Source organism: Magnolia sinica, chromosome 7 (genome assembly GCF_029962835.1).
Source record: "Magnolia sinica isolate HGM2019 chromosome 7, MsV1, whole genome shotgun sequence".
NCBI lineage: Eukaryota > Viridiplantae > Streptophyta > Magnoliopsida > Magnoliales > Magnoliaceae > Magnolia > Magnolia sinica.
Window position 1 is genome coordinate 18,199,819 of NC_080579.1, and position 25,350 is coordinate 18,225,168.

Genomic DNA, 25,350 nt, shown 5'->3' on the forward strand with positions numbered 1-25,350 from the left:
GATTATTAGATGGTTAGCCATAAAACCTCTTGATCCGGATCTACACGACCTAAGTTGTATAGTATGCAATTTTAAATGGATATGATTTGGACTAATTTCAAATAGACCCGAACCCGAGCTTGTACACCAGATGCACCATGTAAATAATTACCAAAGTCTAGGGAAAGTAGGAAACTATATGTAATTAACAAATCTATTTAGGTAACTGACAGATTATCCACGGGAACTGAGAGATGTGAAACAATAATATATTAGTTAGTGATTGTTGTGGGGAAATTCAACTCGACAAGTTAAGCCAGCTACGGACTTCGGAGCTCGGAGGGGAGACCTCGGGAATGTACGAAGGATAAGCATGGCCGAGTCCTCTCTCGGCCCATCCCAGCTCCGAGCTGCCATCATTTAAGAACTCAACAAAATGGTCAATCTACATACCAGTCTTAATCTGAGGCTTGGAGCCGAGGCCATCTTAGTCCGAGGCCCAGAGCCGAAGTAAAGGGCATGCGACCAGTCCCGACTACCAGCATTTGGCCTCGAGTTAGATGAGGCCGAGGCTGAGGCCAGATGTAGATATTCTGAGTGCCAAACTAGGAAACTACCCAAACGTGGACGTGACCAAATATCTCGCCAACAGATACACACCCTTTAGACAAATACGTTGCATGATCCATATATTGCAAATAATATCTTCATGATCAAAATATCCTGCTGATTGAGTAAATCATGCCGAGATTAATGGACGTGGATTGTCCAACCCACAGGTATAAATACTAGGGGACCCCATTGTTACAGGTACGCAATATCTCGCATCATCTCTCTACTTTCGACTTAGACTCAGATTTTCTAGCCTGACTTAGGCATCGAAGGGTCCCCCAGCTAAGGCAGGGTCTCCTTTACTCACCCCTTTGTGCAGGACCAGGGTTCGTTGGAGGTTTGCAGCATTGAGTGGAGGGTGGTTTAGATTTTGACCTCAACATTTTTTAGTGTCATCTGTGGGAAACGAGATAAAAAGCTAGGAAGTTCATCAAACATTACGAGAGGAAAGAAAAAGGTGACAGCGATGGAGCCCAAACTTAATGGACAACATCAGTCTTCTTCGTTACTACATACCGAATCGACTCCAATAGAGCCATCTCAGCGGACTAGGAGTCGAGGAGGAAAGTATAAGCGCTATAAAATAAAATCCAGATGTTGAAGGACGAAATTAGTCGAATGAAAACATAGCAAAACCAACAACCACTTCTTAATATGGTGAAAGCCACTCCGGTACCCAAGGAACAACCACAGCAGGTCAGTTCCCGGGTCAGAGGGTCCCAAGCATGGTCCGCATGAGCTCCGAACCCTACGCGTAATGCAACGTCCCAGGAACGATCTGCCCGAATCTCAGAAACTGCTCGGGATGCAGAGCCGTCTTACGTGTCCATCACTTCGGCTCTGACCCCCATTGACCTCCGCCATTGGCTCAAGAGGAGAAGACAGGGCAGAGCACCCACGGTGACGGAGGGCCCCCAAGAGATAGAAGCAGAGAACCAGAATCCTTGGGAAGCCCAACTTAAGGAACTCCGATTTTAGACTTTTCAAAAGAATCAGCAATCGGCACCCGTCCCAACTGTAGTCCAGGCGATGATGGAAGAGACCGAGCCTCCCTTCACCTCAGAAATCATGGATGAGGTGATGCCGCCAAAGTTTAGGATGCCTCCCGTCATCCAATTCTCTGGGTCTGGAGACCTGTTTGAGCATGTAGAGTCATACAATTCGTGGATGCAGATCTAGTCGGCCACGGATGCAATGATGTGCAGAGTTTTCTCAATAACCCTCTCTGGGTCTGCTTGGAGTTAGTATCGACAGCTTAAACCAAAGTTGATCAGCTCTTTTGCAGAGCTCAACAGATTGTTCCTTACCCAGTTCATCTCTGGTAATAAGAGTCAGAAGCCAACTACCCATCTGTTTACCCTCAAGCAGGGGAACAAGGAAACGCTGAAAGACTTTATTGCCCACTTCAACGAGGAGGTGTTGTTAGTGGAAGACTACGATGACAAAATGGCACTCTCAGCCATGTTTAACGGGCTCAAAGAGGGGAAGTTCACTTTCTCGATCGGGAAGAATCCACCGACCACCTTGGCTGAGCTCATTAGCAAGGCTCAGAAATATACCAATGCCGAGGAGTTCTTTAACTCCCAGAGGAACGTCTGAGTAGCTGAGCAGTCGTCCAAGGAAAAGCGACCGAGGGACGAAGAGCCTCGGTCATCTAGCAAAAGGCCTAATGATCGCGCCACTCGCGATTGCCGACCAAGCAAGAAGCTTGAGAGCAAATTCTATTCTTACACTTCCCTCAACACATCTCCTGAGCAGATCCTGCTAGACATCGGGGGCTAGAAACTCCTGAACTGGCCGGTTTGCATGAAGATCAACACAGAGCAATGAGACGAGCGCAAGTACTGCCGTTTTCATCGCGACCACGGTCACAATACGAGCGACAGTGTGGATCTTAAGGATGAGATCGAGACCCTCATCCGTAGGGGTCATCTGCGACGATACACAAGGAAGAGAAATTAGCTCAGAAAGAAGAACGGTCGAGCAAGACTGCAGAAGAACCTGTCGAGATTCGAATAATCTATGGTGGCTCATCTGGTGGAGGTGACTCGAACAGGGCTCGCAGAGCTCACTCTCGGAGCTCGGACCCAGAGCATTGCATCCACTTAGCTAAAAGGCTGAGGAAAGAACTCCGAGTCAGCCCCTACAGTCTGACTTTCACAGAGGATGACGGACGCAGAATCTAGCATCCGCACGACGATGCCTTCATGGTGACTATGACCATAACCAACCACAAGGTTTACCGTATTTTGATTGACACAGGGAGCTCAGCCGATGTCATCTATTCTGAAGCATTCGAGAAAATGGAGATTGAAAGGTCACGCCTCCGACCAGTGAAAACTCCTCTGCATGGCTTTATCGGAGATAGGGTGATCCCTGAGGGAGCCATCAATCTCCCCGTGACAACAGGAGAATCCAGTATCAAGTCACACTTCTTGTAAACTTTCTTGTTATCAATGTGCCATCAGTGCACAATGTCATTCTGGGTCAACCTTCCCTTAATGCAATGAGGGCGGTTGTGTTCATATACCATCTGATGATGAAGTTACCCGCTGAAGGCAGGGTTGGATACCTCCGAGGGGACCAACGTGAAGCTAGGAGATGTTATGCGATAGCTGTGAGAAAAGGGTCGATAAAGCAGGCCCTCACCATCAACGTCCTCTACCCCATAACTCACACGGAAGATCCGCCCCATGAAGGACCTGAAGACCGTCACGCTTGAGGAAGCTGACTTGAGCAAAACTGTTTAGCTCAGATCTTCGTTGAATTCCGAGTAAAGGTCTCAGATGCTGACTTTCCTACAACAGCACAGGGACGTCTTCGGGTGGTCGCACGAGGATATGCCGGGCATCTCTCCCGACGTCATGGTTCATAGGTTGAACGTGGATCTGAATTGCAAACTAGTGAAACAGAAGAGAAGGGCGTTCGATACTGAGAGATACTCGACCATAGCCGATGAATTTTCTAAGTTCCTCAGCGTCAGCTTCATCGAGGAAGTACATTATCCAAACTGGATTGCCAATGTGATCCTAGTGAAGAAATCAAACAAGAAGTGGCGGGTCTATGTAGACTACTCAGACCTGAACATGGCCTGTCCGAAGGATAGCTTCCCCTTACCTCGGATCGACCAGCTAGTGGACAGCACGGCTGGACACGAGTGACTCCCCTTCCTGATGCCTATTCCGGGTACAATCAGATCCCAATGCACCCTCCAGATAGGCAAAAGACTACCTTCGTCACTGAGAAAGGACTCTACTATTATCGGGTCATGCCTTTTGGCCTGAAGAACGCTAGAGCAATATACTAGAGATTGGTAAACCAGATGTTCACCAAGTAAATCGGTTGGACAATGGAAGTTTACGTTGATGACATGCTTGTCAAGAGCGTCAAAACGTCCAACCACCTTGTGGACCTCGGGGCGACATTCTCGATCCTCCGGGAATACTATATGAAGCTGAACCCGGCCAAGTGTGTCTTAGGAGTCTATTCAAGTAAGTTCTATGGGTTTCAAGTCAGCCAAAGAGGTGTCGAGGCGAATCTTGAGAAGATCAAGGCATTGCTCGATATGAGCTCGCCTCAAACAACAAAGGTGATCCAGTGTCTGACTAGCTGAGTAGCAGCACTCGGTCGGTTTATCTCCAGAGCTACAGACAAGTGTCTCCCCTTTTTTCAGCAACTAAAAGGTCATAGGAAAGCCAAGTAGACCCCTAAATGCGAGCAGGCGTTCCAATAGCTGAAGCAATATATGGGTTCGCCTCCCCAGATGACGAAGCTGGAAGAGGGCGAGCTCCTATTCTTGTACCTAGTGATCTCTACCTCGGCCGTCAGTTCTGTGCTCATTAGGGAGGAAGGAGGCAAGCAGTATCCTGTCTCCTACATAAGCAAGGAAATGGTACCCACCGAGACCAAGTACCCAAGCATGGAGAAGCTAGAACTCAATTTGGTCTTCTCAACATGGAGGCTGCGTCCGTACTTCCGAGCACACACCATCATGGTTCTGACCAACTCCCCCTCAGACAAGTCCTTCAAAAGCTAGACATCTCAGGTTGGCTGACGAAATGGGTGATAGAACTCGAGGAGTTCGACATCCAATATCGTCCGAGGATTGCAATCAAGGGCCAGGCTGTGGCTAACTTTATAATCAAGTTTACTATTCCGAATGCAGACGTCGAAGTAGAAGTAGCTCTTGCGACCCCACCTGTTCCCTCGCCTATTAAGGATATGGAGTCACAGCAGAGGTGGGTCCTTTATGTTGACAAGTCGTCCAATGCCAAGCGCACCAGGGCAGGAATTGTATTGGTCACTCCCGATTCTACGAGTATCCGGTACGCCATCAGGCTCGATTTCAGAGCTTCTAATAACGAAGCAGAGTACGAGGCCCTGTTGGCTGGACTCAGACTGGCAACAAGTTTGGGGGTTCAGTCCCTTGAAGTACGATGTGTGTCAAGCTCCAAACTCGAAAACCAGACTCACAAAATTTTTTATCATCGAATCCAGCACTCACAGCCTCCATAGTACCCCATTCTTGGCCCCCGGCAGCCATACACCAAGTTCCGATCCTGGAATTCTACAAGGAGGATTTCAAATATGATTTTGATTCGTAATAAGTATAACCATAAGCATAACACACGAACAAGAACTACAAGAACACCATCACATAATCCACTATGATAAAAAACTTTAAGGTACAATGCATAAGAAAGGAAATATAAGATAACAATAATAACGAAAACTCCAGAAGCTCGACTGAATGCTCCTACTGTGGTGAGGCTACAGCTGTATCCTGGCATCACCTGCACGCATCAATCGTGTATAAGCTTATAGAAAGCTTAGAGGGTGGTGTAAGTGTGTGCGTAATGTGAATGTGCTAAGAATGCAATATCGGAGTAATATGGAATCATGTTGATGGGTACATGAATGCAATCAACCGTACCAAGGCTATGCGGTGCAAGATATGAATGCTATCGGTCATATCAAGACCATGCGATACGAGATGCAACTCAAGCATGTCAATCCTCATCCAAATCCACATATCAATGCAGCTTATCACTAGAGCATCAAATATTAGTACAGTTCTCATTCTGAATAATCATCGGGGTTTAGTACACTTCAAATGGCACTGCCCCTTTTCCAAGCGCGTAGCTCAAGTGAGCGTAAGAAACCTCACTATCCACCTGACAAATAGTCTGCCAATACCTATCCGGCACATCGATAGCGGACCCATTCATGAGCTGGTCAAACTCAGCCTAACAATGCTCCATACGCTCGGGCAGGTAAGGCCACACCCCTTTCCAACCGACCACGACACAGTGAGAGACGCGGCCTCATGGTATTCGGCCCTCGTACGCTTATATATCCACTCAATCTCGACGTTGGAGTCATCCTCTGGTACCATCGGATTTAGGAATTTTCACCCAGGGACATCTATGGCGCCCCGATGCTAAAAACAGAATTTTTGATATCCAATCTAGCCACCCACGATGTTTTTATGGAGGCTATGACCCTGATGTCGCTAGGGCATACAGTAATCACAATCACACAAATGCAAAGTGCATGAATCACTCAGTCTAATCATGCATCAATCCTACGCATACCATGCGCTCATGTGGGATAACTCTACCTATCAAAAAGTCCCATAAACCACCTTCACTAAGGCATATGCAATGGTCAATCACATCACATAATAAACATACAAATGATGCATATGTGCATGTATCATAATGCTATGTTGTCACAATCTCATAATCGGCAATGGTAGCCGATATCGGTAATCGTCACGATAATCGACATCGATAATCAACCTCGGCACGAGGCGGGGTTCATAGATGGACGGCCGATGATGGACGAATTAAAATCAATGGGGCCTAAGTGTTTGGGTTAACTCGTGAGAGAATGATGAGGAAGGGCCTGACAAGGCCTAAGGGAAGGTCACAATGTGGACGTCCAACCATCATTGCCCATCAATGTGGACTTTTAACCAACATTGCTCCCAAGGAATAACGCTCATAGGGTCAATTGTATAATGGGTCCACGGTCTCATACAAGGGTCTAATACACATCATCATGGGCCTCGCTTATGGTGCATATACACATCACATTGGGCCTCACTCATAAGCCAATATATATATATATATATATAACATCAGGCCGAGTCAAATGGGCCAAGTCAAATGAGGCGAATCGAATGGGCCGAGTCAAATGAGTCGAATCGAATGGGCCGAGTCAAATGAGTCGATTCAAATGGGTCGAATCGAATGGGCTGAGTCAAATGGGCCGAATCAAATAGGCTGATTCAAATGAGCCAAATCAATGAGCCGAATCAAATAGGCCGAATCAATGGGCCAAGTCAAATGGGCCGATTCAAATGGCCCGAATCGAATGGGCCGATTCAAATGGCCCGAATCGAATGGGCCAAATCAATGGGCCATATCAATGGACCGAGTCAATGGGCCAATTCAAATGGGCCGAGTTGAATGGGCCGATTCAAATGGGTCGAATCAAATGGGGCGAATAATGGGCCAAGTTAAATGGGCCGGTTCCAAAACCATTCATCCATTATTAGAAATCATTAAAGAGCTTATATAAAAATAAATATGAATCATATCCAAAGTATCAACTGGACCATACCACAAATGGCAGTGGTGATAAGATTCACACTGTTAAAAATTTAGAGGGCTCACCATAGCATCTATTTCCCATCCAAACTGTTCATAAGGTCACAAAGACTTGAACAGTGAGGAAAACAAATATCATATTGGTTCAAAACTTCTGTAACCCAAAAGGGGTTTCAATGGTGGTTGTTTAATCCACTGTTTTCTGTAGTGTGGTCCACTTGATAACTGGATCTATCTTATTTTCAGTCTCAAGCCTTGAGACAAGCTCGCTAGATGAATGGACGGTTCACATACATCAGTGGGGTCCACATACGTGGCCCATCACGTAAAAAGGGATGGACGGTTTGGATGCACACACAGCAGAGTGGGGTCCCACCCATCCAAATTACTAGACGGTGTGGAATGAAATACACATACGATGGGGTCCACAGAACTGGTGACGTCAAACAGCAGCTTAATAGCTGCTGTGAGATGCACCTGCCACACTTCATGCAAGTGGGTCCCACGTGGGTAGCCAGATGAAACACATACAATAATGATGGGTCCCACCAAATAGATGAACGGCGTGGATTTCACCTCACGCCACAGCCTCCAGTGGTTGACGGTGACTGGGTCACATGGCTGCTGATGCAGTAGATAAAATACATATATCACGATGGGTCCCACGTAGGGCCCACCATAGCTTTTATATATATTAATTATAATATATTATAAAATATACCATCCAGCCCCTACGTCTAACAGTAGGGACGTTGGATAGTCCGGATGCTAATCCCCTTGTTATCAAGGTGGGACCACGTGGAGGCCCACCAGATACTTATTAAAATATATATCTTATATTATATATATATATATATATATATATATATATATATATATATATATATATAATACAAAAAAGGGGGGTGTGTGTTTGGTCAAGCGTGTGGGACTTCCCACCGTCCCAACAATGGACGGTGTGGATCTCTCCAGAAGTGTGGCGGGCCACACTGTCTGATGGATGGAGTAGATTTAACACATATCAGTGGGGCCCACTTCATTCTAAGGGGGAGAGAGAGAGAGAGAGAGAGAGAGAGAACAACGTGAAAGGGGAGGGACCACGCCACTATGGGCCCTCCCTTTACAATAAATATATCAAGATCGGTCCCACCATATGTGGGCCCTCAAATCACAATAAAAGCAATGGTGGAAGCCATGAAATCACCCACTTGTGGCCTCCTTCTTTAGCTCCTTGGACTCCTATGCTCCTTACTTTCAACTTTGATGGAGGTTGATGGTGATTGGAAGGTTGAGATGGGAGATGAGAGAGTAGGAAAGTAGGCCACACATGTTTTGTGAGAGAGAGCTTGGACATTGGAAGCTCTCATGGAAGTTAGGAAGTTACTTAAAAAATGAGAGAGAAAGAGAGGTAATGGATTGATATGGGATGAGTGTTATAAGGAAGGGGATGGAGAGGTATGGGTTTGTTTGAAATTTTGGTAAAAGAGGGATGGGTAGGGAGAGAGAGAGTTGACTTGGGGAAAAGAGGGAGTAGGTGTTTGTACTTGGGATAAGGTGAGGTGGCATTGAGGCATGGATGATGTACTTGACTTGATTGATGGGACATGTTATAGAGATTCTCTCAGAATTCGCAATGCGCGGTATTTCTTCGGAATGAATGCAGGCCCACATCTCCTGGCCTAGGTATCGAATCGGTGCGTGAGTCACGGCGTTGGAACCGTGATGATGGCGCGATCACTAGGGTACAAGTTTCGGGTCGAGCTAACTTCGGTATGTAGGACTTGTAGTGTTCAGTCGTATCATGATTTCTCTCTCTCATTTTCCTCTTTTCTTTTCCTCCTTTCTCTTATTGTTGCAAGAACTCAGGCCCATTGTTGGCCTGGACTAGACCCATCTCAGTCTGAAATCGGCCCGAGTGGCGTGCTGCAGCGAGCAGCGCAGCTCCAGCCCGAGTCTGAACTCTCACTCTTTCTTCTCTCTTCTTTCTTTCCTCTCTTTCCTCCATACATCTCTTTACTTACTGTCTTTTAGTTGCTGCAGATCCAACGAAACCATTTGGATGGTTGGATTCATCCCAACTTGAATCGAACTCAGCACGGTTTGGCCGAGGAAGATGATCGACATCCATGGCAGACTCCCATACACTACCTCTTTCTTCAATCCGACCACATGGGACGGTTTCTAAGGGTGAAATAGAGCTAGGTGAATGGTCGGAATGAAGCTTGGACGCCGTTTGGTTGGTGGGGTCGAACTTGGAAGGAGACGGCTAATTTTCTCTTTAAGTTGCGGCTGTGAGGGTTGGAGTATCTACTCTCTTGCTATATCCGACCCCATCTTGAAGCCCTAGGCCTCTCAAAGTCGTCTGATGGGGAGTGGATGGCCGAGATTAAAACTGAATGGCCATAGCCTTCAAATACAACTAGCAAAAGCTGAAACCGGTCGTGGTTTTGGTTTCCAATGGGTGGAAAACCTCTCCCACGTGGAGAGCTACTGGATGACTGAGATTTCCCTCAATGAATGGCCAAGATTTGAGGATAAGGGTGGATGTAGATTGCTGAGCTGGAAGAAAAGAAGGGCTTTCTATTTTTGAAAATTTTTATGTTTGTAGGATTTGTTTGCGCCGATTCTCGTGTGCACACCCATGCGTAACATCAGTTGGAATGGACATGGTTTGGTTGTAACTTCCCCTCCCACTAGATGGACAGTTCGGATCATCCACAGGGACGATCATGGTGGGCCACAACACAAAGGAAATGGACGTTGTCCATCCGCTGACGAAATCGAAGGGAGAGAGAGAAAATCTCTCTCTTTAAGGAAAGCTCAGTCAACGACAATTTGACCGAACTGCTCCGCCCAGTGCATGGCGTGTGCATGCTCCCTATCTGTACAGGCACCTTAGTGTGAGGTCCACGTGGCTATTCTGCCTAATCCGATCCATCCATTTTCTTCTAGGAATCCATGTAGGGCCTTTGGCCAGTTATTAGGCTGATCTAAAGCCTAGGTGAGGCCCACGACTTGATTTGGGGTCATCTTGGTGGATTTCTGTCGATTCGATGGTCATATCACCCCAAAGTCGAACGTCAATGGTTAAAAGGGTCCAACGGCTATTTGTATGACCTTTGTAACTATTTACGATATTAACAGTAATGCTAATGTTATTATTATTACTTTAGTATAAAATGTATATTGTTATTTATTTCCCTTTATTAATATCCTTATTACTGTTATTATTATTATTTTTTTATATTACTATTATTATTTCCTAAGTTGTTTATCGTGGCTGCATCTTAATCAACGCCATTTATAGGGCTTGGTAAGAAAGATTTAAATTTATAAGTGAGCCATGCTTCCTAAATGCATAGGCTATTTTACAATCTATGAAGGTCTGACGGTCAGATCATTACTACTTATGATCAGTGATGATTCCTAGGTTACCAGGTGGCCTAATCGTAATGATAGTTATGTACATCTGTGGGAGTTTTTAAAGTTAGACTAACGATGGATCTGTTGATCCAGACCTTAGGACGTAGGACGGATGGTTTGATTGGCTTTCTCTGTGAATGAAGGTAGCTCCTAACATGTGGATTCATTAACCCATGTTCTGAAGATATGATAGGTTAATTTGAGAATTAATTAGATGGATGGCTTGTTATACAGATGAATGTTGTACAAGGCGGTTCAGATGAATAGATCGAGAATCATTGTATGACTAAGTTACTTGTGTTCCCACACACGTGTTAGTTAAATCAGATTTCCATGGCGACACCTGAGCACTGAAAGTACTTGCCGTTATAGATTGATCATTGATATCTTCACTCTCTAAGGTATCATATGTTAAGAAAATATTAGTATTGAATTTCATCTGATACTTAAGAGAGATACCATGCAAGCCTCACTGGAATTCTACTAAAGGCATATGTGTACCTATCAATATTGTAACCCTATGTGATGCTTGACTAGTTGGAATTCAGGACAAGCACAATATATTTTCAATCAAGTATATTGCACTACCTAGTTTTTCCACCACTCATCAGTTGACTAGTGGTAATGAGAGTTATTGCTCTAGATGCATAACTGGTTGATGCATGATGATTCATGGTTTTTGAGATGGCTTCCATGTTTGCCTGATGTGCATGTGTTTAATGAATGTATGACATGTTCTATCTCATCTAAATGTGAGCACTATGTGACGAGATTATTATATGTATCTTCTAAATCTATGTAACTTGTGTATTTTCTTCCTTTATGATTGAATCTTGGGTGTTACCCAAATAATTCCCAGTAAGGGTATAACTAAGAAATCTGGACTATTAGGTTTGCTCTTATATACTCATTGGATTTCCTTCGTTAATCATTATATGCATGTTATGACTTTAGACAAGTGTCATAGTCAGTTGGAGAAAATGGACCAGTGATGGACTCTTGTATGATGGTTAATATATGTCTTTGGGGATAGACATACTTCTCATGATTGTATCTTAGATATCATGTATATGTTATGTCATTCCTATGGTAGCACTATCAGTTTGGCATGTGATATGTTTGTGGTTCCATGATGATCCTAATTTATGATGTGTATTGTATTTATTGTTTATGAAAATTATCAATTATATGTCCTTGAGTGAACTATGATTGTCGAATGATCTGATCTCCGATCATAAAGGTAAATGGCACTAAATGTAGAATGCTAATTAACCATGGGGACCTGATGCACCTGCATGTCTATCGAACAGTGGGAGCTACCATTAGAGAGATTAGATGGACTTTATAAATGATCAGTATGACTCTTGGTTTTAAGACAAGTGGGAGATTGTTGGAGCTTGCTTGAAAAACCATTTATGCCCTTATCCACTAGCCACGTGGATGTGATTAGGCAGATCTCATTCATTAATTATAGTGACCATGTGTAAGACTCGTATCCTAGACCGTACCGATTCGTAGGTTCCTGCGATCTTCCCGGTCGAATTTCGGCAACCTTTGACCCTTAACCGGTATTTACGTACGACCCTAAGTCACATGTCGTCAAACTGAATTGACTCAACCCGAAACTTGTACCCTTGCGACCGCGTCGTCGCCGTAGTTCCGATGTCGTGTCTTGCATGCCGATCCGATACTCTGGCTAGGAGATGTGGGCCCGCGTTCGATGCGAGAAAAATGTCGTGCGTGTGAATTACGAGAGAATCTCTACGAGATGTCACCTCAATCAATCAATCAATTCATCCCATCATGTCAAGTATATGTTAAGTACACCATCACCTCTCACCCTTCCCCAAACAACCCCAAAGTCAAAAAGTTCTTACACCACCCATGCCTTTCTTACACCAAGCAACCACAAAAGTCAAAAAAAGGCCTTCCACACCCATCCCTCTCTTTCCCATCCATCACTACATCACACATCACCTCTCTTTACAACACTCTTTCTCTCATTCTCAAACTCACTTTCTCAAGCAAGAGAAAATTCACACGTCCAAGCCTCTCTAAGCTCTCTCAAGCAACAAGTGTGGCCCACTTTCCTACCCTCTCATCTCCTATCTCAACCATCCAAACCCCATCTCCTCCGTTGGGATCAAAGATAAGGAGCAAAGGAAGCCAAGGGAGTAAGAAGATCGAACGGTGGGTGCTTCTATTAGGCCTAGATTTCTTATCTTTTATGAAGGGCCAAGTGAGACCTATCGATTGATAGCATGGATCTCGCTTTAAACCCTAGGTGTGGCCGATGGCCCACCTTGATCTACATGATCATTCCATGATGGAGCCATTCTCCATGGACCCCATCATGATGTTTATTTTCTTTGCATGGCTAGAGGTCATCTAGACCTTCCATTTTGGTGGAGAAGGGATCTCCACCGTTGATCTTTAATTTGTTGGGCCCACGTGTTATGGGACCCACTTGATATATGATTGATTGCAACAGAGGGCCCATAGTGTCGGGGTCCCTCCATCACACGCGTGTCCCACTCTCCTTCTCTCTCTCTCTCTCCCTCTTTTTCTATTTTTTTAATGTGATGATGATGTGGTTGTGTAGCCCACCCGGATGGACCCCACCACGAGGTATGTATTTTATCCAAAACATCTAGAAGTGCGGCCCACCTTATATGTGTTGTACCCACACCATCCATCATTTGGTGGCCCACCTAAGCAGGGCCCACCTCAATGCTTGCGCAATGCCCAACCGTCCAGTGTCCAGGGATGCTGGACAAAATGGAAAACACAAATATTAGCTTGTTTCCAAGCTTATGGGTTGGCTCACTCATATAGGCCCCACCTTGATGTATGCATGCAATCCACGCCGTCCATTCCTTTCCCAAGCTCATTTTAGGCGTTGAGCCAAAAGATGGGGCCAATCCGACTTTCGGGGGGTCCATGGTATAGCAAACAGCGGGTTTACCATTGAAATATCCCCATGTCATTTCTATACCCAAAATATATTGAATATTGGGCTTGTTTGGCTTGTCTTGAGATATGGGAAGCAATGGAAGAGTTGGATTCTTCCAATGTGGGCCCCACAGGTGAAATACCTCAGGAAAATAAAATAATAATAATAATAAATAAATATCAGCAGCAGCCGACGCTGCTGCTGTCAGAGGCGCAGGCAGCGCCTACTGCATGCGACGGGCAGACGGACAGCAAACCCACGGCCCAGCCGTGGGCCCCACCATGATGTGGGTTGGGTGATCCACACCGTGCATCTGGTGGGCCTCCATTTGGGCGGTGGGCCCTCCAAAAATAAGCCTGATCTAGAGCTCAGGTAGCCCACACCGTATGGAACAGTGAGATTGAACGTCTAGCATTGAAGCCCTTTTCTATTTTTTTTTCTGCCGTCCAGGTCCATGCGACCTTAGCAACAGGTTGGATGGAAAGCAAACGTTATGGTGGACCCCATGTGGGACCAATGATGTATGTGTTTCCATCCACGCCGTCCACCTCCTAGACGGTGGAACCCACCCCACATGTGGGGCTCTCCTTGATTCTCATGACTGTCCAGGCCGTGGATGGCCTGGACGTTGCTGTTTTTTTTATGATATATAATATATATAGTATATTATATATATATATATATATATATAATTTTATATTATATATATAGTATATATTATATCATATATATGAGATGGTGGGCCCTACGTGGGACCCACCTCTCCCTTTAAATGCTTAAAAAGCTACACAACAGCAGCTAAATATTATAATTATATGATATATTTTATATATATGCTTAAGCTATAGCAGTCATACTATGTATATATTATATATAATATATGTGTTGTGTCATGCCGTTCAACCATTTGTGAACCACCATGATGGCTATTTGGGTGGTGGGACCCACCATGATGCATGTGTTGTATCCACACCGTTCAACCATTTGTGAGATTACTGTACGGCACGAGAAAAAGAATGATGTCAGATCTAAAGTTCAGGTGGACCCCACCATTTAAATAGTACACAGTGACATCCACCGTTCAAACTCCTAAGGGCCACGGTAGTTTTCAATTAAGTTGGTAATTGTTTTTCATTTCATCTATCTCTTTGATAACTTATGAATATGGATCTCAAATATATAAGGGTGGGTCTGATTTGATATACATTTGGCCGATTGACTCAGCCCATTTAAATCAGCCCTTTTGACTAGGCCCGATGTGATGTACTTGGGGCCCAGTTGGTTAGGCCGATGTGATATACAAGGCCTGTTGTTGAGGCCCACCATGATATATATGAGGCCCATATTATTAGGCCCATCTTGATGTAGTTATGACCCATCCATCAAGGCCCACCTGATATACATAAGGCCCATGTTATGCTGACCATTTGTTGTATCTAAGGCCCATAGGTCGAGGCCCAATTGGATGTACACAAATCCATTACAATGTGTGACTCTACCATGGTTTGTGTAATGATGTTTATGACGGTCACGCCTTGGGAGCAATGTTGGTTTGACGTCCACATTGTAAGAATAATGTTGGTTAAATGTCCGCATTATAATTCTCCCTAGGGCCCATTGTTAGGCCCATACTTATAGGTCGTCTAGGCCCATCTTCATTATGAACAGCGTCCATCACCATATAACATGTTTAGTATAGTTTCATGATTCATGATCACATGCATCATATGTATTCATGATCATACGCATCATATGTATGCTTGATATGAGAAATGACTGATCATAGCATATGCCTTTGGGCAAATTATTTAGGGGCTCCCGGATAGGCGGTGTTGCCCTACATGAGCGCACGATACGCACAGGATTGCAGCATGACTGGATAGTGTGATTCATGCATTCGCATTGTATGATGTGGTTACTGTACGCCCTAGCGACATCAAGGTCGTTGCCTCCACAAGCATATCGTGGTTGGCAGGATTGGATACCAAAAATCTTATTCTATATGGGGTGCTATAGATATCCCTGCGTGAAAGTCCCTAAACCCTTATGGTACCAAGAGGTTGCTCCAACGTCTAGATCGAGTGGGTGCATGAGCGCCGAGTGCCGATTACCAGACGATCGGGCTTTCCACTGTGTCGTGGTCGGTTGAATGGGGATGCGGCCTTACCCACCCGAGAGGAGGGGGCAAAGCTAGTCTAAGTTTGACCAGCTCAAGGAATAGGTCCGCTATCGACGAGCCGAGCCCGATATTGACAGGCGGATAGTGAGGTCTCTTCCACTCGCCTTATTACGCGCGATGGGGTGGCAATCTGGTTTGGAGTGTACTAGACCCTGGTGATATTTCAGAATTAAGCTGTATTGATATGTGGATTTAGATGAGGATTCGCATGCTTGAGTTGCATTTCGCACTACATGGCCTTGTTATGGCCGACATCATTCATGCCTTGCATTGCATAGCCTTGGTACGACTAATAGTATTCATGGACTCATCGACATATTCTGCATTACTCTGATACTATATAATTACATTACTACCTTGTGTACACACTTACACCACCCTCTAAACTTTTCATAAGCTTATACACGACCGTTGCATGCAGGTGACGTTGGAGCGCAGCAGCGCTGAGGCAGGAGTGCTTTGCAGATCATCTTGGAGCTTTTTGTTTATTATCATTGTATTTCCCTTTATGCTCATTGTACTTGTAAAGTTTTTTATCATAGTGAAAATGTGATGGAGTTTTTGGTTGTTGTTTGTGAGTTATGCCTTTGGTCATGCTTATTACGAATCAAATTGACATTGAAAATCCTCCTCGTAGTATCCCAGGATCGGAACCTGGCGAATGGGTGCCGGGAGCCAAAATGAGGTTCTGAGGAGGCTGTCGGCGCCGGATTCGGCGATCGGAAATTTTGTGAGCCCGATTTCCTAGTTTGGGGCATGACACTATGAATCTTAGATTAGACATGTGATACACTTTAGATAGATTTAGTGTTACTCTCATTCATTGGGTTTGTTGAAGAGTGGTTCCTATTCTAGTCCTTGAGAACTTGAGATTGGAAATGATGGTCATTGACCTAAGAGAGTCATGGTCCATGGATCTCAGTATCCTGTTAGACCATAACCATCACAAGTGTGTGAGATACACCTATGGACATTAGTTCATTAGATGTACAATCATTTTGTGTTAAGGGACTGACTTGGATCAGGATGGACAGTCTCCACCATCGGGAGCCAACTTAGTATCGGTTTATGCCTTGCCCTTACCCTGCATAAGAGTATGAATGTATCATGAATAAAGGATCTAGGTTCGGACCTTTAGTCACTCACAATCCTGGATCGAGATCAAGTCAACAATCTGGGGCCCCATCAGCTTGGATTGTGATCGTGAGATAATGACTTGATGATGGATGAAAGATGGTTTGATCCTTAAACCTAATGACATGTAAACATCATGATCTTGATTGGTCGACTTTGGCTCTTCCTACGAGGTCCATGTAGGGGCTAATAAAGTGGTTGTAGCTGGTTACTTCCATTAATAGTCGTTGATTCTTTCACGGGCCAATGAGGGATTCACTGGTTTTCCTAAGAACATATTTATAGCTTTGATTTGGATAGATCAGGGATTTATTAAGTGATTTTTCCACTGTGCCTAGCACTCTCAATATTTTAATCAAATTTTTTTTAAAATAATTGTTAAAGTTTCGTTTTAACCGTTAAAACTATTTTGAACGCGCATGATGATAACCTGATGGCCAAGATCTGATATTCCTCTTTTGATTGGCATGGAATATAATCATTAATGGATACGCCATGGCAATAGAGGAATTGGATCATGAGTATATGCATAAATGAGGCGGATTAATGAGCTTCCTTCACAATAGGTTACACCGAACTCCTTAATGTAGTGGAGCACCATACTAGATGAATTCCTGAAACCCTAACACCTCCTTATTTATATCATCATATCCCGAAGGAGAGATGGAGCTAGTCCTATATTACCCAACCCCATGGGACATGTGAGTGTGAGAAAGTATGTGAGGGAGCGAAGATCCACTCCATCCTCTTCAATTGTCCTCACGTGTGGTCCACTTGTATGGATGATATACATCTTCCTCGGCACCCACCAGAGAATTAGATGTTGGGCTATCTCGATTCTCTGGTACTTTGATAGATCAGGGAGAGGCTCCTTGTTATAGGAGATTGCCATCGACAAATGTAAATAAAAAATGCCCGACAACCCCAAGTGCAGGATTGCAATGTAGTAATAACTTGGTGAATTCGAGGTCAATCCACATGGATTGTATGAACAACGGTTCTTAAACACAAATAGATTTAAGCTAAACTAGCAATAATTTAATAGATTTGAATTCTTTGGATAAGAAATCAATAATATGACAAACTAGAGCGGTAAGGATTGACCTCTAATCAATTTACAATGTATAGTTCATTGATTCGATCCAATAACTCAATTGATATAGAATAATGATTTCCTCTGATTGGATAATAAAGCAATTAATTTAATATTTCAAAATCCAACAAAGATATGAACTTCAATTGATCAGTTCTCTCATAAAAAACAAAGTAGTTGATGGTAAGGAATTCAAAGCATCTATTATGCACATAGTCTATGATAAATCAATGAATTTTACAAATCAAAACTTTTCCAAAAGCTAAGCTAAAAAATCTCAGAGAATTCTAAGCATCCAATGTACCTCAAGTCGACAATGGATCAAAGGATTAACTAAATTAAACAACTTTATTCAAACCAAATTAATTAAATACTTCATCATTTAAACCATAATTCTGAATCAATTAATCTAAAACATCATAAACTAATTAGAAACTTCACCTCTTAGCCCTAGTTACGAGATTAGCCAACCATCATTATGATTGAACTAAATTCAAATAAAAAAACATGAAAAACAAACTCTAGAACTAAGAAAACAGAAAATTTTGGCATAAATTCGCTCCATCGTCGAGCTCATCTCTCTCTCCTTCATTTTTAGATACTCTAAAACATGTAAAAGGGCTCCTTTAAATAGAAAATTTTGCACTAACCATGAGAAATTGCTTAAGTTTACATCTATTGACATTGTTAATCAAAGTGTCAATCGATCGATTGATCGATGATTGTCAAAAAGTCCAGCAACGAACTTTCCAAACTCGAACTTTGTGTCGATTGATCGAGCTCCCTACTTCGATCGATCGAAGTTAGTGAAAACTTTCCAGCAAGCTGTAAAAATAAAGGAATTTAAAATGGATTAATCCCAGTCCATTAATCAATCGAAGTGTCCAAAAAGCATCCAACAAGTTTTTTCCATAATTTTAAATTCTCTCGAGTCTTCTCCCAATTTATCGACATCGATCGAGGATTCTGTGATCGATCAAACCCTGTTGTCAATTGATCAAATTTGTCCTGTTTTTCTATAGTTTGAACTTCCTAACTTCCTTGGTTCAAAACTTTGGTTCTTCATGGCTCTTCATTGCTAGATCTTGTGTCCTTTAAGCTTCATATCATTTCCATTAGCTTGAATTACTATAAACTAATCTTGATTCATTTGTAACATGAAAACACTCTTAATTAACCAATTTATCAGTGAAATTTATGAAAAAACGGTGCATAATTGGGGATAAACATGCAGAATTTAGCACTCAATTTTTAGTCGCAAGCAAAATATGTGAAAATAAAATCAAGATTCAAAGTCAAAATCTTTCAGAAGAATGGTCCATGTGTATTTGATGTTTTCTAAATTATAGAGTTCAAAAGCACAATGTTCTCAAAATAAAGTCCACCTAAATTCCGATGTAATTAAGTAAACAATCAATCTGAATTCCAAAGCATCAATCAAAGAATAGAAACAAATTCTAAACATTAAATTCACAATGTACTCAGTGAATTCTAACTTAACATCAGTAAGAATTTAGCTTTCTTCTGTTAAATTAATACTAATAATCACTAAAAGTGGTCAGATCAATTAAATGCGATGACTCAGAATCTTGCTATTATTCAATGATAATTTTTCTGCTTTTCGATTTTTCATCGATGGCTTTCACACTATTTTTCTTTTTTACTTATGTATTCATATACTTTTTTTTCTCATTAACAAGTAGCTCTTTTCGATGCTCACTATTTTTTTAGCTAGTTATTCAAAAAATTCTTTTCTTTCATTTTTTTTTCCTTATTTTCCTTTTTACCTCAAAACTTCTAGTGAATAAGGTAGACAAGGATCTCCAAACTTAACTTCTAGCACTTTCAAGCAATCATAATGATAGTAATACAGTATCAAGCTTAGACTTTAATACTGTAAGTTAGATTATGAGTTGTGAAATCGAGACTCAATTAATGTTTAAAACTTCTACAAAAAAAACTCATGAAAGGAACTCATTTTGAAATCCACTAATCAACTAGTTTCAAGGCTTCTATATTCAAATCACCATGTGCCTTATCATTTTAAAATTCAGAACTTTTCAAATTCATGCTTTTACACATAAATCAATTTTTCAAAAATTAAAATTAAAATTAAAATTTTACCTAAAGCAAGACTTAATATAATAAAATCCTGATAATTCCATAGGAATCCAACCCTCAACCTAAATTCCACATTGTCCACAATATTGAAAAAGTTATGCAATGAAAAATAAACATGAGAGCAATTTAAAGATAAAGAGAAGTGGGTGAGAGAGAGTATATGAGAGATTGAACCATCCAAAGTAGATTTCCTCATCAAACTAAGAGAATCTTCAACACTTTGAAAAAAAAAAAGGAGAAACGAAAGCCAAAAGCAAAAGCAAACCTACCTAACCTACTCTACTAAAAAAATGGATTTCCATCAAACTAGGAGATCAATCTATGGGCATGGCCTCTTCTTCCTCCTTGGTAAGTAGCATAAAAAGTCTCTCAATAGATTTTTCAGCATGACTACCTAAAAGAAATTGTGTACTTCTGTAAAAATTTTATGTTTATCCAGCACACTCTAATGATTAGGTATCTCACCTTGGAGTAAATAGTTGAAAATTTCATCTAGCCAACATGGATGGGAGACTACTTCTAATTCCTTATCAAGAGGAACGATGTTCTCAATTGTTTTCATCTCCCTGAAATCATTCACTTCCACAAACAATGGTAAGGAATTTAAATTAGTAGAAGTTGACTCTTCAAAACATAATCTTTCTCGATAACTTTGAAGTTCTGGGGATAACTTATGTAAGGCATTCATAATGTCTTTATCATTTCATCTAAGTTCTCAAAGTGAGCCAAATAAATTTCTAAAGAGTTGCAATAATTGATTTTTAAGAACTCCTCTATAAGAGTGTTAATCAAATTTATCTCATGGATGTCATCATAATCATCCTCTGGTTGTTTACATATATTAAATATGTTCATCTCCAACGTCATATTTCCAAAGGATAATTTCATCACCCCGTTCTACTAATTGATTACAACATTTAAAGAGCCATGAATGATCAACTTAGAATTACATGTATGTGAGTACTTTTGTTTATGACTGGTTGCATATCTAAGACAATAAAATTTACCAGATAGTCGAATTTGTCAACTTGGACTAGCATGTCATTAACTAGCCTTCTCGGTATTTGAACTGAGCGATCGGTCAATTGTAGGGTTATCATGGTGGGTTTTAATTCATCAAGCCCTCGTTGCTCCTATACCGAGTAGGGTATGAGGTTCACACTCACCCCTAAGTTTAGTAATGCTTGTTCGATCTAGAAATTTTCAACAATGCACGAGATGGCAGGGCTACCTAGAGGGAGAGTTTTATTACTTAAGATATCATTTACCTACTAGTTTAAAAATACTTTCTTATGTATATTTTGCTTAGGCTTAATTTTACATAAATCTTTTAGAAATTTGGCATAGGAAGAGATTTGTTTAATCGCATACAATAAGAGAATGTTAATCTTAACTTGTTTGAAAACCTCTAAAATATCTTGAGTGTTGTCTAAAGGTTTTGGTGAGTTAGCTTTCGGGAGAATGGGATCACAGGCTTACACTCATGTTCCAGTTCCTTATTATGTGGAGAACATTGGGTTCATCATCACCATTAAGTTTCTCCGAGTCCTTAGGTTTTTTTAACCTTTGTCGGAGTGATCTTATCGATCGTTTTTCCACTTCTAAGAATAACGATGGACTTAGCTTTCTCAACATGTGGGTTAGGAGGATTAAAATCACTCACTTCAAATTGTCCCTTTAGTTTAGGCTGACGTTGGGCCAAAAATGTCCTTTTCTCCCTAACACTTTAGTGTGATTCAATCCTAGCAACCTACGTTTTAAGCTCATTGATAACTTGCATGGTGTTTTGATTGATTATGTTTGGCCTTACATAAACACTTTGCAATGTGTCCTCAAGGGTCTTCTTTGGTGGGGGCACATATAGTGTACTAGTAAAGGACTCATGGGATATATTGTTAGCATTCGCATTAGATCCATTCCTCCAACTGAAGTTTAGATGGTTCCTCCAATTACAAGTGTATGTGTTTGACATGGGTAAACTGAACGGCTGTTGATAAGCGTTCATGGCATTTGCTTGATCATGCAACACCTCTTGGAATGCAAGAATTGTAAAACAATCATGTGTTGAGTGAACATTGTTTAGACAAATACTACATACACTTTCAACGAACTTACTAGCCTTAACCGCTTTCACCTTCCTAAGTTCCATGGAATCGACCTTATGTGTGAGACAGATTATCTTTACATTTACATCGTCTTCCTCTTTTAGAACGTAAATTCATCCCTTCTCTTTTGCTTAAGGTGGTTTGGTATTACGTGACTAGGCATTCTCAAACAATATCTCGAAATAATCACATGTCTCATCAAGATCCTTACTCATAAACTCACAATTGCACATCATCTCTATAAATTTGCAGATGTTTAAGCTTAATCCATCATAGAAAAAGCTAATGACTCACCATGTTTCTAAGCCATGGTGTGGGCAATCAAGTAAGAGCTCTTTGAACCACTCCCAACACTGGAAAAATATTTCACCATTTTTTGTGAAAATTTCATGATATTTTTTTCAGTGTTAATTTTATGAACCGGGAAGATCTTTTTAAGGAACTCCCAAGGCATCTCAACCTATGTCCCAATGGATCTCAACCTCAAGAAGTGAAGCCATGACTTGGTCCTCTCCTTCAAAAAGAATGAAAATAATTTCAATCTAATCACATCTTCAAAGACAATGTTGTAATGCAAAGTAACCACAATCTTATTAAATTATTTGAGATGTAGATATTGACTTTTAGAATCAAGTGTATAAAACTTCAGAATTAATTGGATCACACCCATTTTAAAGTATATGTTTCTAGTGTTTACTAGAAAAACCATATAAGAGGGTGTGCTAGCCCTTATAGGTTATACATAATCACATAGTGTCCTAACTAGTATTACATTGTTTATCTCGTTCTCATCTTTCATTGACTAATTAAGTTGATTTTGTTGATTTGCAGCCATGTTTTCAGACAATTCATAAGAATTTAGATGTTTTCTAACACGACGGTGAATGGAGAGTCCTTCAATCAGTCCTCATTTACTTAGAAGACAAAGCATATTATCACAGACCTACTTACATATAAACACATAGCAAAAACCTAACTAATTCTACTTCTACTTTTAGAAAGTAAATAATAGTAATAATAATAACTAAAAATAAAAATTTTATAGCAATGCAAAGAGGTAGAGTTGGAAGGATAGTACTCGAGATGTTAAAATAGGTTAGAAATTCCTGTAAAATAGTATCCAAGATATTAAAATAGGTTAGAAATTCTTACAAAACAAAAGGGACAAAACCAATGTTAGTATTCTACAAATGCAGAAAAATCCTAACCTCTAATAACGCAGCGAAAACTTATCCTAACAAATCAAAATCCTTAGACCTAAGTGTTTAAAACCGTTATAATCCCCATGCGTGCCGCCAAAAACTTATTCGATAACCCCAAGTGCAAGGCTGTGATGTAGTAATAACTCGGTGAATCTGAGGTCAATCCACAAGGATTGTATGAATAGTGGTTCTCAAATACAACTAGATCTAAGCTAAACTAGAAACAATTTAAGAGAGTTGAATTCTGCAAATAAGAAATCAATAATATGACAAATTAAAGTGTCGATGATCCACCTCTAATTAATGTACAATTCTTAATTTATTAATTTAATTCAATAATTCAATTGAAGTTGAATAATGATTCTCTACAATCCGATAATGGGGCAGTTAATTTAATAATTCAAAATCTAATAAAAATATGAACTTCAATTGATCGGTTCTCTCATGAAAAACAAAGTAAATGATCGTAGCGAATTTAAAAAATCTACCATGCCTGTAGTCTACAATAGATCAAGGAATATTATAGATCAAAACTTTCCAAAAAACTAAGCTAATCAATCTCAAAGAATTCTAAGCATCCAATGTGCCCTGCGTAGATAATGGATCAAAGGATTAACTAAATTAAAAAAATTTATTCAAACCAAATCAATTAAATAATTCACCATTCAAACCATAATTGTAAATCAATTAAATTAAAAAATCATAAACTAATTAGAAGCTTCACCTTTTAACCCTACTTAAGAAATTAGCCAACCATCGTCATGATTGAACTAAACTCAAATAAAAGAAACATGAAAAACAAACTCTAGAACTAAGAACATGACGAAATTCAGTGTAGATCTGCTTCACCTTCGATCTCCCCTCTCTCTCCTTCATTTTTAGATACTCCAAAACATGTAAAAGGCCTCCTTTAAATAGAATAATCCGCACCAACATTTAGAAATCGCATAAGTTCGCATCTATCGATGTTGTCGATCAATTGATGATCATCAAAAATATCCGGCAATGAACTTCACAAATTCAAACTTCGTGTCGATTGTCGAGCTCCTTCCTTTGGTCGATTAAAGTTAGTGAAATTTTTTCATCAAGCAATATGTAGAAATCAAGGGATTCTCGATGGATTGATCCCAATCCATTGATCAATTGAAGTATCCAAAAGTGTCTAATTAGTTTTCTCCATAATTCTGAATTCTCTCGATTCTTCTCCCTATGGATCGATATTGATTGAGGATTCCTTGATCAATTGAACCCTACTATCGATTAATCTAGGTGTCCTATTTTTCTGTGGTTTGAACTTCCTAACTTTCTTTCTTCCAAACTTTGGTTCTTCATGGCTGCTCATTGTTGGATCTTATCTCCTTTAAGTTCTAAATTATCTCCATTGTCTCGAACCTGTACAGACTTCTCTCAAATCATCTGTAGCACGAAAACACTCTTAATCAATCCAATTTATCAGTGAAACCCACAGAAAAACAGTGCATAATTGTGGATAAATATACACAATTTAGCACTCAACAACAAACATCTCTTTTGTCCACATCACACATAGGTATGATCTCCACCATTTATACATATTGTTATATTGTAGAAATTTGATGTTATTGCAAACGACAATTCTTCGGATGGATCCCTTGATCAAATTATAATGTACTATATTCCACCATGTTTGTATGCTATGACCCAACGGCAAACCCCCTTTGAGGCTAGGGTATGTCAACATAGCTCAAGTGGTAGACCGAGTGAAAGTTACCTCGTTTCAACACTAAGGTCTTGGTATCAATCCCCTAGTGGGGGTGGCTAACAGTGAAGTGTGAACTACCAGTGGGGTGTACTAACAAGCTAACAAAAAAAAAGGCTACGTCAACATAAATGGGTAATAGGTCAAGATCGAAATATTAATGTGACACATTTAAGTAAATGGGTCAGGCTTAGGTT

General features: G+C 41.0%; 1 non-coding gene across 1 annotated transcript; it reads left to right on the plus strand.

The window, feature by feature from the left end:
• Positions 1-22,516: 22,516 nt before the first annotated feature.
• Positions 22,517-22,621, plus strand: LOC131252387 (small nucleolar RNA R71). The gene has a single exon (XR_009174410.1). It is a non-coding gene; the product is annotated as a small nucleolar RNA R71 (small nucleolar RNA).
• Positions 22,622-25,350: the final 2,729 nt, after the last annotated feature.